The sequence below is a fragment of the Malania oleifera genome, chromosome 5 (genome assembly GCF_029873635.1).
Source record: "Malania oleifera isolate guangnan ecotype guangnan chromosome 5, ASM2987363v1, whole genome shotgun sequence".
Taxonomy (NCBI): Eukaryota; Viridiplantae; Streptophyta; class Magnoliopsida; order Santalales; family Ximeniaceae; genus Malania; species Malania oleifera.
This window is the reverse complement of record NC_080421.1, coordinates 101,979,548-101,993,178: the sequence shown is the minus strand read 5'-3', so window position 1 is coordinate 101,993,178 and position 13,631 is coordinate 101,979,548.

Here is a 13,631-nt window from a genome sequence, read left to right as displayed (position 1 = left end):
CGAGTTCTACGAGATGGAATCTGAGTGCCCCTATCAGCACTTAGCAGAGTTTGAGTACACTTGCAACATGTTTTTCTCTTATGCTAAAACTGATGAATCTAGTAAACTGAATTTATTTCTTGCTACTTTGCAGGCTAGGGCACAGATCTGGTTTCATTCCTTGAGACCTCACTCTATCACTAATTGGTTTGATATGGAGCATGAATTTCTGCATGCGTTTTGTCCCTCACAAAGAACTCAATTTTTGCAGGAACAGATTCTTAATTTTGTGCAACAGGATGACGAGACATTTCAGGCTTGCTGGGAGCGATTCAAGGATCTGCTAAGTTCTTGTCCACATCACGGGTTTGAGTCATGGAGGTTAGTTGATTGTTTTTATACTGCCCTTACCCCTGATTGTAGGAACTTTGTCCAAACCATGTCTACTGAAGAGCCCGTCAGCGAGGATTCAGATCAGGTATTATCATTTTTGATTACTTAGCTGACAATGTCCCATAGTGGAGCACACGATACACTCAGGCACCCATGACTGCACACCCTATCAGCAAAATTAGTGGTGGAGATGCATACGAGCCACCAAACCGCCCCAACAACCCTCCACCTCAATATCAGCCACAACAGATTCCTTCGAGTTGTACGCCGTCAGACCCTTTCGAGGATAGCATAACACAGATGGCGAACATGCTCCAGTAGTTCATGCAAACTCAAGTCGATCATAATAATGAATTGCAGGACACCATTAATGCGATAAGCATGCAGTTGGACATCTTAGAAAACGAAGAATTGCCCGTGGAATCTCAGCCTAGTCCTCAAGAGTACCAGCAACCACACCAACAAATACATGATGTTTCTCTTGAGACAGAAGAGACCGCCACTATTTCGAGACGAGAGAAAGAATTTCCCCAATTTGAGATACTCATAGCCAGGCAACCAGTTGTCCTAGAACCGAAAGTTACGGCTGAAATAGATGAATTCAACGAAAAATCAGAGGAAACGGGGCCAGAAGCGGAGCAGTTAGTTGATAAGGAGACTGATACTCATACAGAGTACCAACCTGTGGTACCTTATACTCCGAGCTCAGAAACCATGGAACCGTCACCCCCGCCTGAATCAGATGTTAAGGAGCCTAATGTGGAGGCAGACTTTTGCAGTGGTGAGATGATATGTGCGCCCGATAAAGAGGATGACCAGTCTGGTGAGAACCTTATTTTCAAGGAACGAGGTAAAACTTTTAATGTTAATGCTTTTGAAGAACTACAGGTAATTGTTCCAATAATTTCCTATCACACGTTAGTTCGTAAAGAAGCAAATTTCTTAGACATGATGTTGAATAAAGACCCTTTCTTATCAACACACGAGGGTCGACCTACACACATATTGTTTGGTATTTTAATGTGTATTGATTTATTCGAGGTTGATTTTCGTGCAGGTATGAAAACTGATCGATTGTGGCGGCTTAAATTTGGAGAACCGCCAATTCAATTTATAGACCTGCGGCCACCAGACGAAATTCCTCCTAAGCCTTCGCCAAACAATTGTGATTTTTTTCTTTGCCTTATTTTCCTTTTATTTTATCTCATTTTATTTTTAGATAGTTTTTAGGTCTATTTTCTCGTTGTTCAGTATTTCTTTCCCATTAACCTGTCACTCAGGTACGCTTTACTTTTTCCGTGCACAGTATTTTCTATTTCCCCTATGCATTCACATTGAGGACAATGTTCCACTTTAGTTGGGGGGGATGAGCATTTGCATGTGACACTGTGCATGTACACGTACTGGGTTTTAAAAACAAAAAAACACAAAAATCAAAAAAAATCAAAAAAAGAGAGAAAGAAAGGAGGAGCACTGAGGAATTACATTGCACTATGTCATGCTTAACACTGTGTATACCCTTCACATACTTGCGTATAACTTAAGAATGACACACTTGAGTCAATCATGCCTAGTTTCTCTTTATATGATCTTATGACTCCATGAAGAACTGATTGGTAGTACACTCGTGTTAATTTGGCTATATAATTTCCTGTCTCTACATGCATCTCACGAGGCTAAATAAACACATTCACGTGATTCATTGCACTTAGGGTTTCCTGTGAGCACTGAGAGAACACTCGTGGAGATTATGACACCTTGTGAGATATCCTTGAGTTATTTATCATCCTTTTGAGCGTTAATATTAAATCAGAGTTCGTGGAACTCAATTCTCTTTTTCTGGATGATTCCTTTGTACACTAGTCTTTGTTTTTTATTTGCTAGCTTAGAGGTGACACCTAGTGGGAAGATAGAAACCTAGGTCTTGTAGCCCACTCAAAATGTGAAGGCTGAGCCACCCCTAGAGATAGACTTAATTTATGAACTCCTATTCGAGCTCAATTCCCATTGATGGTATGAAGATTACAAAAGAAGTGTTATGATTGTCCTAATTGATCAAGAAAAGACAGAAAATGAAGAATGAGAAAAATAAAGAATAAGCAATACACATGTGCATGAAATGAAATGTCAATGCCGGTCCAAATACATATCACGAGGACACGACACATATTTTCCACGTATGAAGATTCTTCAACCGATTAATGCCTCAGATGTATTCACGACAAATTTATGAGTAAGTTGATCTAGGGTGGTTTCGGTTGGATATGGCGAGTATGTGAGAAGATGCTAAGGTGAAGGACCCGACACCTTATAGATAGGCTAGATCCTTTCCAGACTAGTCCACTCCATATACTTAGAGTTTGTTCCTTTTAATATGTGGGATGTTTGATCGCGAAACTCCTCCTCACATATGATGAGTGAACCTATTTTATTTGAGTGTTCTTGAGGGTATATTAGTTAGGCTGAGTCAAAGTGACCATTCTGTAGGTGTCCACTGGCACCCTAGGTGTAAAGAGTCACACACATCACACACACCTTGAGAGTTTACCTGTTTATACTCGAACTTATATAATTGCATTAACTCTGAATGTGCCTCTGATTAACTTCATGTGAGTACACTGCTCTCAAATCATATATAAACGATGAAACTTGCATGAGTGACGTGCTTTGGAGTCGTGTGCATTGAATATGAACGAGCTTGTGTGAAATTCAGTTATGTTCTTGTATGTGAAGTGGTATAGTTATGTCGCATGTGCATTGATTTCATGATCACCGGAGTATGTAGTTGTAGACACCACCCTGAGATTCATTCACGTCATTTGCTAGAGACTAGCAAAACGTTAGTTGGGGGGGGGTGTGATTACGTGTGAAAACTACGTAATTGGGCATTTTAACCCGGTCTTTATGGTTTATATTTTTAATTAAATGTCAAAATTTGTCCAATATTTTAATAAAGTGCCAAAATTATCATTCTTGAGTTTTATTGCACAATTTATGAATTTTTGGTAATTTTTTTGTTGCAAGAAAAATCCCGGGAATCAAAACTAACACCTGTTCGTATTTCATGCATAATTTTTCCGTTCAAGTTCCGATCGAGACGATTCAAATTTCCAAAAAAAGAGAAAAGGATTGTCTACAACTTTTATGTTTTTAATTTTTCAAGAAATGGGCTCCAGAAGGGTCAAATTTGCAATGAACAGAGAACGAAAAAAATGAAAAAAATAATAATAATAATTCGGGTTGGGTCAAGTTTCCGGGTCAAGTTGGTCTCGTGGGTCTAGGGCAAGCCAATTTTTTCCCATTTAAATACTCTCTTGTTCTTCCTTTTGTCCTGTTGGGCGCTGCCCCCAGCCAACTCTCACTCTCTCCTCTCCTCTCTTTCTCCTTCTTCTTCTTCTTCCCTATTATGTTCTTTCTCTTGTCTTATTTCTCTTCCTGTCCTTCCTTCCATTATCTCTCACTTTCTCTTTTCTCTATTCTCTGCTTTCCATTCCCTTTTTTCTCTCCCCTCTCGGTCTTCCTCTCCTTGTTTTTCTCTACGAGTCCTCTCACTCAAGCTCTCCCAATCCCTCTGTTGTCTCTCCCGCAAGATCCATCTCCGCACCACATCATCAGCACAACAGGAGTCCACTACCAGCAGCTACATCCTTCGGCCATCACACCAGCAGCACCTACAGACCCGAGAACCCATTACAGCAAGCCAGCACAGCCCCTGTTCCAGCCACAAGCCTCTGCCCAGAACTAGCTGTTGCAATTCTCAGCTGCTCTAAAATTTCTCTACCAGCAGACAACACCTGAGACCTCCACAAACACAACAACCTTGCTGCCATGCCAGACAACACCCGAGAGGTCCATTGCGGCTGCTGCTCCTCCAAGCATTCTCCAGCTCCCATGGCTCTATTTCTATCTCTCTCTCTCTCTCTCTCTTCCTTCCTTTTCTCTTTATTTACTCTTGTTTTTAATTAGTTATTATTAAATTTTAGTAAAATTTCTATTCATGTTTTGAAGTTTTGAATCCTTGTTAGAGGATTAGTATTAAATTCTATTTATCTTCTTTCTCTTCTCAATTGATATTAGCATTAGATTTATTTTTATTTTTTTATTTGTTCCCGTTATTGTTTAGTTGTTAGAGTTTTAATTTCTGTTCTAATTATTGATTGCGTAAAAAAATAGGTTGGTTCTTTAGTAAAAAGTTCATCTTTAGGTTTTCCTTGTTTGCATGTTTTAATTCTGGGTTCAAAGTTGTCATCTTTACTTAGCGCGTTTTTCAGTTTTTTCTTAAGTAGACTAGGGTTTCTATCCTTACTACTTAATTCAATGCATGCTAGGTTTAGGGTTTTAATTCGTTTGTTTGTTTAATTTATTGAAAGAAATCTCAACAATCCTGAAAACCTCGAATCTGAACTGAGTTCAGTACATTTGTTTTCAATTGGAAAAATGTAAAATCTGAGATTAAAACGCATTCCCTAAGGAGACGATCTAGCCATTGAGCTGAATATTACACGACGTAACTTCTATACTTGGGATAGCTTTCGAGCTGCTTATTTTTCGAGTGAGTCAGCTAAAAGATAGCTGAGACCCTAAAGCTTCCTGTAAGCTTCTCCAAAAACGTGATGTGAAACGCGGGTCTCGATTTGACACTATAGATACTGGCACCCCATGAGAACGAACTATATCTTGAACATAAATCTTGGCCAAACAGTTAGGGGAGTAGCTTATCTTAATAGGAAGGAAATGAGCGGTCTTATTCAACCGATCTACAATCACCCAAATCGCATTCTGGCCATACGACGCCGATGGTAGCCCTTAAACAAAGTCCATGAATATATAATCTCACTTCTACTCTAGGATAAATAGAAGCTACAACTGACTTACTGGCCTCTGGTGCTCAGCTTTCACCCGCTGGCACGTCAAACATTGGGCTACATACTCGGCGATATCTTTCTTCATACCACTCCACCAATAAAACTCTCACAGATCTCTATACATTTTCATGCTATTGGGATGAACTGTATATAAAGATCTGTGAGCCTCCTTTAAGATAGTTTTCTTGATGTTAGCATCAACAGGAACACATAATCTGGAACGGAACCGTAAAGCTCTATCATCTGTAGTACAGAATCCTCTCCTTGACCAGTTTGCACTCTATCAATCACCTCTGCTAATTATGGGTCTTCCTTCTAAGCAGATTTAATCCTTTCCTGTAGAGTAGGTTGCACTACTAAACTGACGATACATACCTGAGGGTCACACTCGATTAATTTGATGTCAAGTCCCTCCAGATCCATCATGATCGGATACTAGATATCCATAGCCGCTAACATTGATTCCACATACTTCCTGCTTAACGCATCAGCTACCACATTTGCTTTCCCTGAGTGGTAACTAATAGTACAATCAAAATTTTTAATTAACTCTAACCACCTTCTCTATCTCATATTCAATTCTTTATGAGTGAAGAAGTATTTTAAACTCTTGTGGTTAGAGAAAATATCACACCGCTCACCGTACAGGTAATGCCTCCAAATCTTCAATGCATGCTGATTATGCGCTAAAACTGCGTAATTAGGCATCTAAATCTGGGCATTATGACTTTTATTTTTAATTAAATGTCTAGTTATACCCAATATCTTAACAAAGTGCCATAATTATCATTTTTTAGTTTTATTGAACAATTTATGAATTTTTGGTAATTTTTTATCGCAGGAAAATTCCTGAAAATCAAACCGGCATCTATTCGTAAATCGCTCATAACTTTTCCGTTCGAGTTTTGATTGAGATGATTCAAATTTTTAGAGAAAAAGGAAGGGATTATCTACAACTTTCATGTTTTGAGTTTTGAGCGAAACGGGCTCCAAGAAGGTCAAACTTGGCTGTGAATGTAAAGAACAAAAATGAAAAAAAAATATTAAATAAGGTTGATGTGACCCAGCCATGCATGGCCGGGTCGGGTTGGGTTTCTTAGCTGGTCGCTGGATTGTAGGGCAGTAAAAGCCTCCCCTATTTAAATCCTTTTTTTTCCTGCAATTCCCCTGTGCTCCGCACCCCTTCTTTTTTTTTTTTTCTGTTTTTTTTTTCTTTCAAACTCTCTCCCTATGTTTTCATTCCCTTACGCTACTCCCTTCTCTTCCTCTCTATTTTTATTGTATTTCTCTCCTCTCCCGAGCTCTCTCTCTCTCTTCTTTGTTCTATTTCCCTCTTTTCCTTCTCCTCTGTTTTTCCTCACACCAGCAAATCTCACGAACCTCCAGCAGCAGTTCAGCCAACAGCCATCTGCTCCATGCACGGCCAACACTCTCTTCCAAGCCACGGCTCCATGAACTTCTGCAACACCAGCCCCTACACCAACTCCACTAGGCCACAACTCTTTGTTCTAGCCACATCAGTCTGAGGCACTTCTGTGAGCATCGGATACAGCAGCTGCCTCCACGCCGCACCAGACCAAACACCTGCCGACGACAGCCCCATCACAACACCAGCAGAGAAGCCTTTTTCCAGCTCTGCTCCTCCATCCCTCCAACACAGCAGGACAATCTTCCATCTTCAGCAAGCCTCTCGGCCATCACAGACCCGGGATCCTCTCTCTCTCTCTCTCTCTCTCTCTCTCTCTCTCTCTCTCTCTCTCTCTCTCTCTCTCTCTCTCTCTCTCTCTTTTTTCATTTTTTAATGTTAAGTTAAATGTTATTTTTTTTATTGAATTTTGTTGAAAAATTGACAATCTTGTTTAGTATTCTCATTTTCCCTATCTCTCTTTCTTTTATCTTGTTCTTTTTATTTGTTTTTATTTGTTATTTAATTGGATACTTGTAGAAGTATGAAGTATAGTTTTTTTAGTATTTAATATTTATTGAAGTTATTTATTTAATTAAGTCCGGTTCGGTTCTAAAATACAAAAAGGAAAAAAAGTGTTTTTTTTTTTGTTGTTGTCAAAGCTCAACTTAGTTTAGGGTCGGTTCTATTCAAGCCCGTGTTCTTATTGTGTTTCTTTGTCTTTTGAATGTTAATTTTTTGTTCAAGTTCATGGTTGCGTTTAAAATTGTGATTTTGTTTCGAGTTCTGAATTCATTAAAGGTCCGGTTTTTATTGCGTGTGTGTGTGTTTGATTGAGTTTTCATTGCATATTTTTAATTCCATGTTCTAGGTTGCTATTTTTAATTAATACATGTTTCAGTGTTTCCTTAAGTAGTCTAGAGTTTCCATTAGTATTCTTTAAATCAATGCATGCTAGTTTTAGGATTTCAAATTACGTGTTATTTAATTTGTTAAAAGTGAAATTGAACAATCTTGAAAATCCCGAATCTGAATTGAATTTAGTACCTTTTTAATTTCGATTAGAAGAATGTAAAATTTGAGGTTAAAATGCATTCCCTGAGGAGGCGATCTAGCCTTTGGGCTGAATATTACACGACGTAACTCCTATACTTGGGATAGCTCTTGAACTGCTCATTTTTTGAGTGAGTCAAGTTTTTGGCGCCGTTGCCGGGGAATGTCGGTCTTAGTCTCAAATTAGCGTTTTTCTTGTCATTTTTATTAGTTTTATGAAAAAAAAAAATAGAAAACAAGAATAGAAAAAAAATTTGAGTTTTGAAAAATGGCTGCACCTACACCGTGCACGATAATGGACTTTTTGTAGCTTGAATACGCTACTGCATCCTCTTTCACTTTGCCTAATAAAGAACTTAATTTTATGAGGCAGCGCGGGAGGAAGTTGTTGCTACCTCAGTTCTATGGGACGGAATCTGAGTGCCCTTATCAGCACCTATCAGAGTTTGAGTTGACTTGCAATATTTTTTTCTCTCGTGCTAGAACTGATGAATCTACTAGACTGCATTTATTGCTTGACTCTTTGAAGGATAAGGCACATATGTGGTTTCATTCCTTGAGACCTCACTCTATGACTAATTGGTCTGATATGGAGTGTGAATTTTTGCATGCATTTTGTCCCTCACAGAAAACTCAATTTTTGCAGGAACAGATTCTTAATTTTGTGCAACAGGATGACGAGACATTTCGAGCTTACTGTGAGCGATTTAAAGATCTGCTAAGTACTTGCCCACATCACGGGTTTGACTCATGGAGGTTAGCTGATTATTTTTATACTACTCTTACCCCTGATTGCAAGTACTTTGTCCAGACCATGTCTAATGGAGAGCCCGTCAACGAGGATCCAGATCAGGTACTATCATTCTTTGATTACTTAGCTGACAATGTCCCACAGTGGAATACACGATACAATTAGGCACCCATGATTGCACACCCTATCAGCACAATTAGTGGTAGAGAAGCTTATGAGCCAGCATATTATCCAGATGATCCTCCGCCTTAATACCGGCCACAACATATCCCTCAGAACTATACGCCGTCAGACCTTTTTGAGGAAAGCATGACACAAATGGCAAACTTGCTCCAGCAGTTCATGCAAAGTCAGATCAATCAGTATACTCAGCATACCCACGACTTCAATGAATTACGGGGCACCATTAATGCGATAAACACACAGTTGGACATCTTAGAAAAAGAAGAATTGCTTGCGGAACCTCAGCCTAGTCCTCAAGAGTACCAGCAGCCACAACAAAAAATACACGATGTTTCTTTTGAGACAGCAGATGCCGCCATCACCTTAAGTAGCGAGAAAGAAGATCCCCAATCTGACATGCTCATCGTCGGGGAAACAGCTGTCCCAACACCGAAAGTTACGGCTGAAATAGATGAATTCAAAGAAACATCAGAAGAAGCGGACCCAAAAGCGGACCAGTTAGTTGATGAGGACACTAACACTCATACGGAGTACCAACCTGTGGTACCTCATACTCAGAGCTCAGAAACCGTAGAGCCGTCACTCCCGCCTGAATCAGATGTCAAAAAGCCCAACGTGGAAGTAGATCCTTGCAGTGGTACGATGATTTGTACACCTGATAAAGAAGGTGACCAGTTTGGTGAGAATTTAATTTTCAAAGAACCAGGTAAAACTTGTAATGTTAATTCTTATGAAGAACTATAGGTAATTGCTCCAATAACTTCCCATCACACGTTAGTTCATAAAGAAGCACATTTCCTGGACACGATGTTGAATAAAGACCCTTTCTTGTCAACACACGAGGGTCGACCTGCACACTTATTGTTTGGTATTTTAACGCGTATTGATTTATTCGAGACTGATTTTCGTGCAGGTATGAAGACTAGTCGATTGTGGCGGCTCAAATTTGGAGACCTGCCAATGCAATTTATATACCTGCGGCCACCAGAAGAAATTCCCCCTGAGCCTCTGCCAGACAATTGTGATGTTTTTTTTTTTCCTTCTTTTCCTTTTATTTTGTCTTATTTTATTTTTAGTTAGTTTTCAGGTCCATTTTTTCGAAGTTTAGTTTTTCTTTTCCATTACCACATTGTTAAGGTACGCCTTACCTTTCCTGTGCACGATCTTTTCTACTTCCCCTATGCTTTCACATTGAGGACAATGTTCCACTTTAGTTGGGGGGGGATGAGCATTCACATGTGACACTGTGCACGTACACGTACCGGGTTTTATATGGGTTTTATATTATCAAAAACAAAATCAAAAACGAAAAAAAACAAAAAAAATCAAAAAGAAAGAGAGAAAGAAAGAAAGAGAACTGAGGAATTACACTGCACTATGTCATGCTTAACACTGACTCATACCCTTCACATACTTGAGTATAACGTACGAATTACACACTTGAGTCGATCATGCGTAGTTTCTCTTTATATGATTTTATGACTCCATGAAGAATTGATTGGTAGTACATTCATGTTAATTTGGCTATGTAATTTCCTGTATTTACACGACATCTCACGAGGCTGAATAAACACACTCATGTGATTCATTGCACTTAGGGTTTCCTGTGAGCATTGAGAGAACACCCGTGGCGACTATGACACCTTGTGAGATATCCTTGAGCCATTTATCATCGTTTTTAGCGTTAATATCAAATCAGAGTTCACAGAACTCAACTCTCTTTTTCTGGATGATCCTTCTACTTGTACACTAGTCTTTGTTTTTGATTTGCTAGCCTAGAGGTGACACCTAGTGGGGAGATAGAAACCTAGGTTTTGTAACCTACTCAAGATGTGAAGGCTGAGCCACCCCTAGAGATAGACTCAATTCATGAATCCCTATTCGAGCTCAATTCCCATTGATGGTATGAAGATTACAAAAGAAGTGTTAAGATGGTCCTTATTGCTCAAGAAAATACAAAAAATGAAGAATGAATAGAAGAAAGAATAAGCAATAAACATGCGCATGAAATGAAATGCTAATGCCTGCTCGACATACATATCACAAAAATTCAAGGACACGACACATAATTTCCACGTATGAAGATTCTTCAACCGATTAATGTCTCAGATGTATTCACGACAAGTTTGTGAATAAGTTGATCTAGGGTGGTCTCGGTTGGATGTGGCGAGTAGGTGAGAAGATGCTAGGGTGAAGGACCCGATACCTCACAAATAGGTTAGATCCTTTACAAATTAGTCCACTCCATATACTTAGCGTTTGTTCCTTTAAATATGTGGGATGTTTGATCGCGACACTCCTTCTCACATATGATGAGTGAACCCAATTCTTTCTTTTTGAGTGTTTTTTAGGGCATAACAGTTAGGCTGAGTCTAAGTGACCGTTCTGTAGGTGTCCACTGGTATCTTAGGTGTACTGAATCACACACACCTCCAGAGCTTGCCTGTTTATACTCGGACTTATATGACTGCATTAACTTTGAATTGTGTCACTGATTAACTTCATGTGAGTATATTGTTCTTAATTGACATATAAACGATGAAACTTGCATGAGTGATGTACTTCGGAGTCATGTGCATTGAATATGAACAAGCTTGTGTGAAATTCAGTTATGTTCTTGTATGTGAAACGGTATGGTTGTGTCGCATGTGCATTAATTTCGTGTTCACTGGACTTTGTAGTTGTGGGCACTACCCTAAAATTCATTCATGTCATTTGTTAGAGACTAGCAAAACGTTAGTTAGGAGGTGTGATTACGCACTAAAACTGAGTAATTAAGCATCTTAATCCGGGCATTATGACTTTTATTTTTAATTAAATGTCTAGTTATATCCAATATCTTAACAAAGTGCCCTAATTATCATATTTGAGTTTTATTGAACAATTTATGAATTTTTGGTAATTTTTTATCGCAGGAAAATTCCCAAAAATCAAACCGGCATCTATTCGTAAATCGTGCATAACTTTTCCGTTCGAGTTTTGATTGAGATGATTCAAATTTATGGAGAAAGAGGAAAGGATTATCTACAACTTTCATGTTTTAAGTTTCGAGCGAAACGGGCTCCAAGAAGGTCAAACTTGACTGTGAACGTAGAGAACAAAAATGAAAAAAAAAAATATTAAATGAGGTTGATGTGACTCAGCCATGCATGGCCGGGTTGGGTCGGGTTTCTTAGCTGGTCGCTGGGTCGTAAGGCAGCAAAAGCCTCCCCTATTTAAATCCTTTTTTTCCTGCAATTCCCCTGTGCTCCACACCCCTTCTTTTTTTTTTTTTTTCTATTTTCTTTTTCTTTCAAACTCTCTCCCTATGCTTTCATTCCCTTACCCTACTCCCTTCTCTTCCTCTCTATTTTTATTGTATTTCTATCCTCTCCCGAGCTCTCTCTCTCTCTTGTTTGTTCTCCTTCCCTCTTTTCCTTCTCCTCTATTTTTCCTCACACCAGCAAATCTCACGAACCTCTAGCAGCAATTCAGCCAACAGCTCTATGCACGACCAACACTCTCTTCGAAGCCACGACTCCATGAACTTCTGCAACACCAGCCCCTACACCAACTCCACCAGGCCACAACCCTCTGTTCTAGCCACAGCAGTCCGAGGCACTTCTATGAGCACCAGATACAGCAGCTGCCTCCACGATCAACAGCTTCTTCTGCACCAGACCAAACACCAGCCGAGGACAGCCCCATCACAACACCAGCAGAGAAGCCTTGTTCTAGCTCTGCTCCTCCAGCCCTCCAACACAGTAGGGCAATCTCCCATCTTCAGCAAGCCTCTCGGCCATCACAGACCCGGGATCCTCTGCTCTCTCTCTCTCTCTCTCTCTCTCTCTCTCTCTCTCTCTCTCTCTCTCTCTCTCTCTCCTTTCATTTTTTTTATGTTAAGTTAAATGTATTTTTTTTTGTTGAATTTTGTTGAAAAATTGACAATCTTGTTTAGTATTCTCATTTTCTTTATCTCTCTTTCTTTTATCTTGTTCTTTTTATGTGTTTTTATTTGTTATTTAATTGGATACTTGTAGAAGTATGAAGTATAGTTTTTTTTGTATTTAATATTTATTGAAGTTATTTATTTAATTAAGTCCGGTTCGGTTCTAAAATACAAAAAGGAAAAAAAGTGTTTTTTTTTTTGTTGTTGTCAAAGATCAATTTAGTTTAGGGTCAGTTCTATCCAAGCCCGTGTTCTTATCGTGTTTTTTGTCTTTTGAATGTTAATTTTTTTTCAAGTTCATGGTTGTGTTTAAAATTGTGATTTTGTTTTGAGTTATTAATTTCATTAAAAGTCCGATTTTTATTGCGTGTGTGTGTGTGTTTGATTGAGTTTTCATTGCATATTTTTAATTCCATGTTCTAGGTTGCTATTTTTAATTAATACATGTTTCAGTGTTTCCTTAAGTAGTCTAGAGTTTCCATTAGTATTCTTTAAATCAATGCATGCTAGTTTTAGGATTTCAAATTACGTGTTATTTAATTTGTTAAAAGTGAAATTGAACAATCTTGAAAATCCCGAATCTGAATTGAATTTAGTACCTTTTTAATTTCGATTAGAAGAATGTAAAATTTGAGGTTAAAATGCATTCCCTGAGGAGGCGATCTAGCCTTTGGGCTGAATATTACACGACGTAACTCCTATACTTGGGATAGCTCTTGAACTGCTCATTTTTTGAGTGAGTCAAGTTTTTGGCGCCGTTGCCGGGGAATGTCGGTCTTAGTCTCAAATTAGCGTTTTTCTTGTCATTTTTATTAGTTTTATGAAAAAAAAAAATAGAAAACAAGAATAGAAAAAAAATTTGAGTTTTGAAAAATGGCTGCACCTACACCGTGCACGATAATGGACTTTTTGTAGCTTGAATACGCTACTGCATCCTCTTTCACTTTGCCTAATAAAGAACTTAATTTTATGAGGCAGCGCGGGAGGAAGTTGTTGCTACCTCAGTTCTATGGGACGGAATCTGAGTGCCCTTATCAGCACCTATCAGAGTTTGAGTTGACTTGCAATATTTTT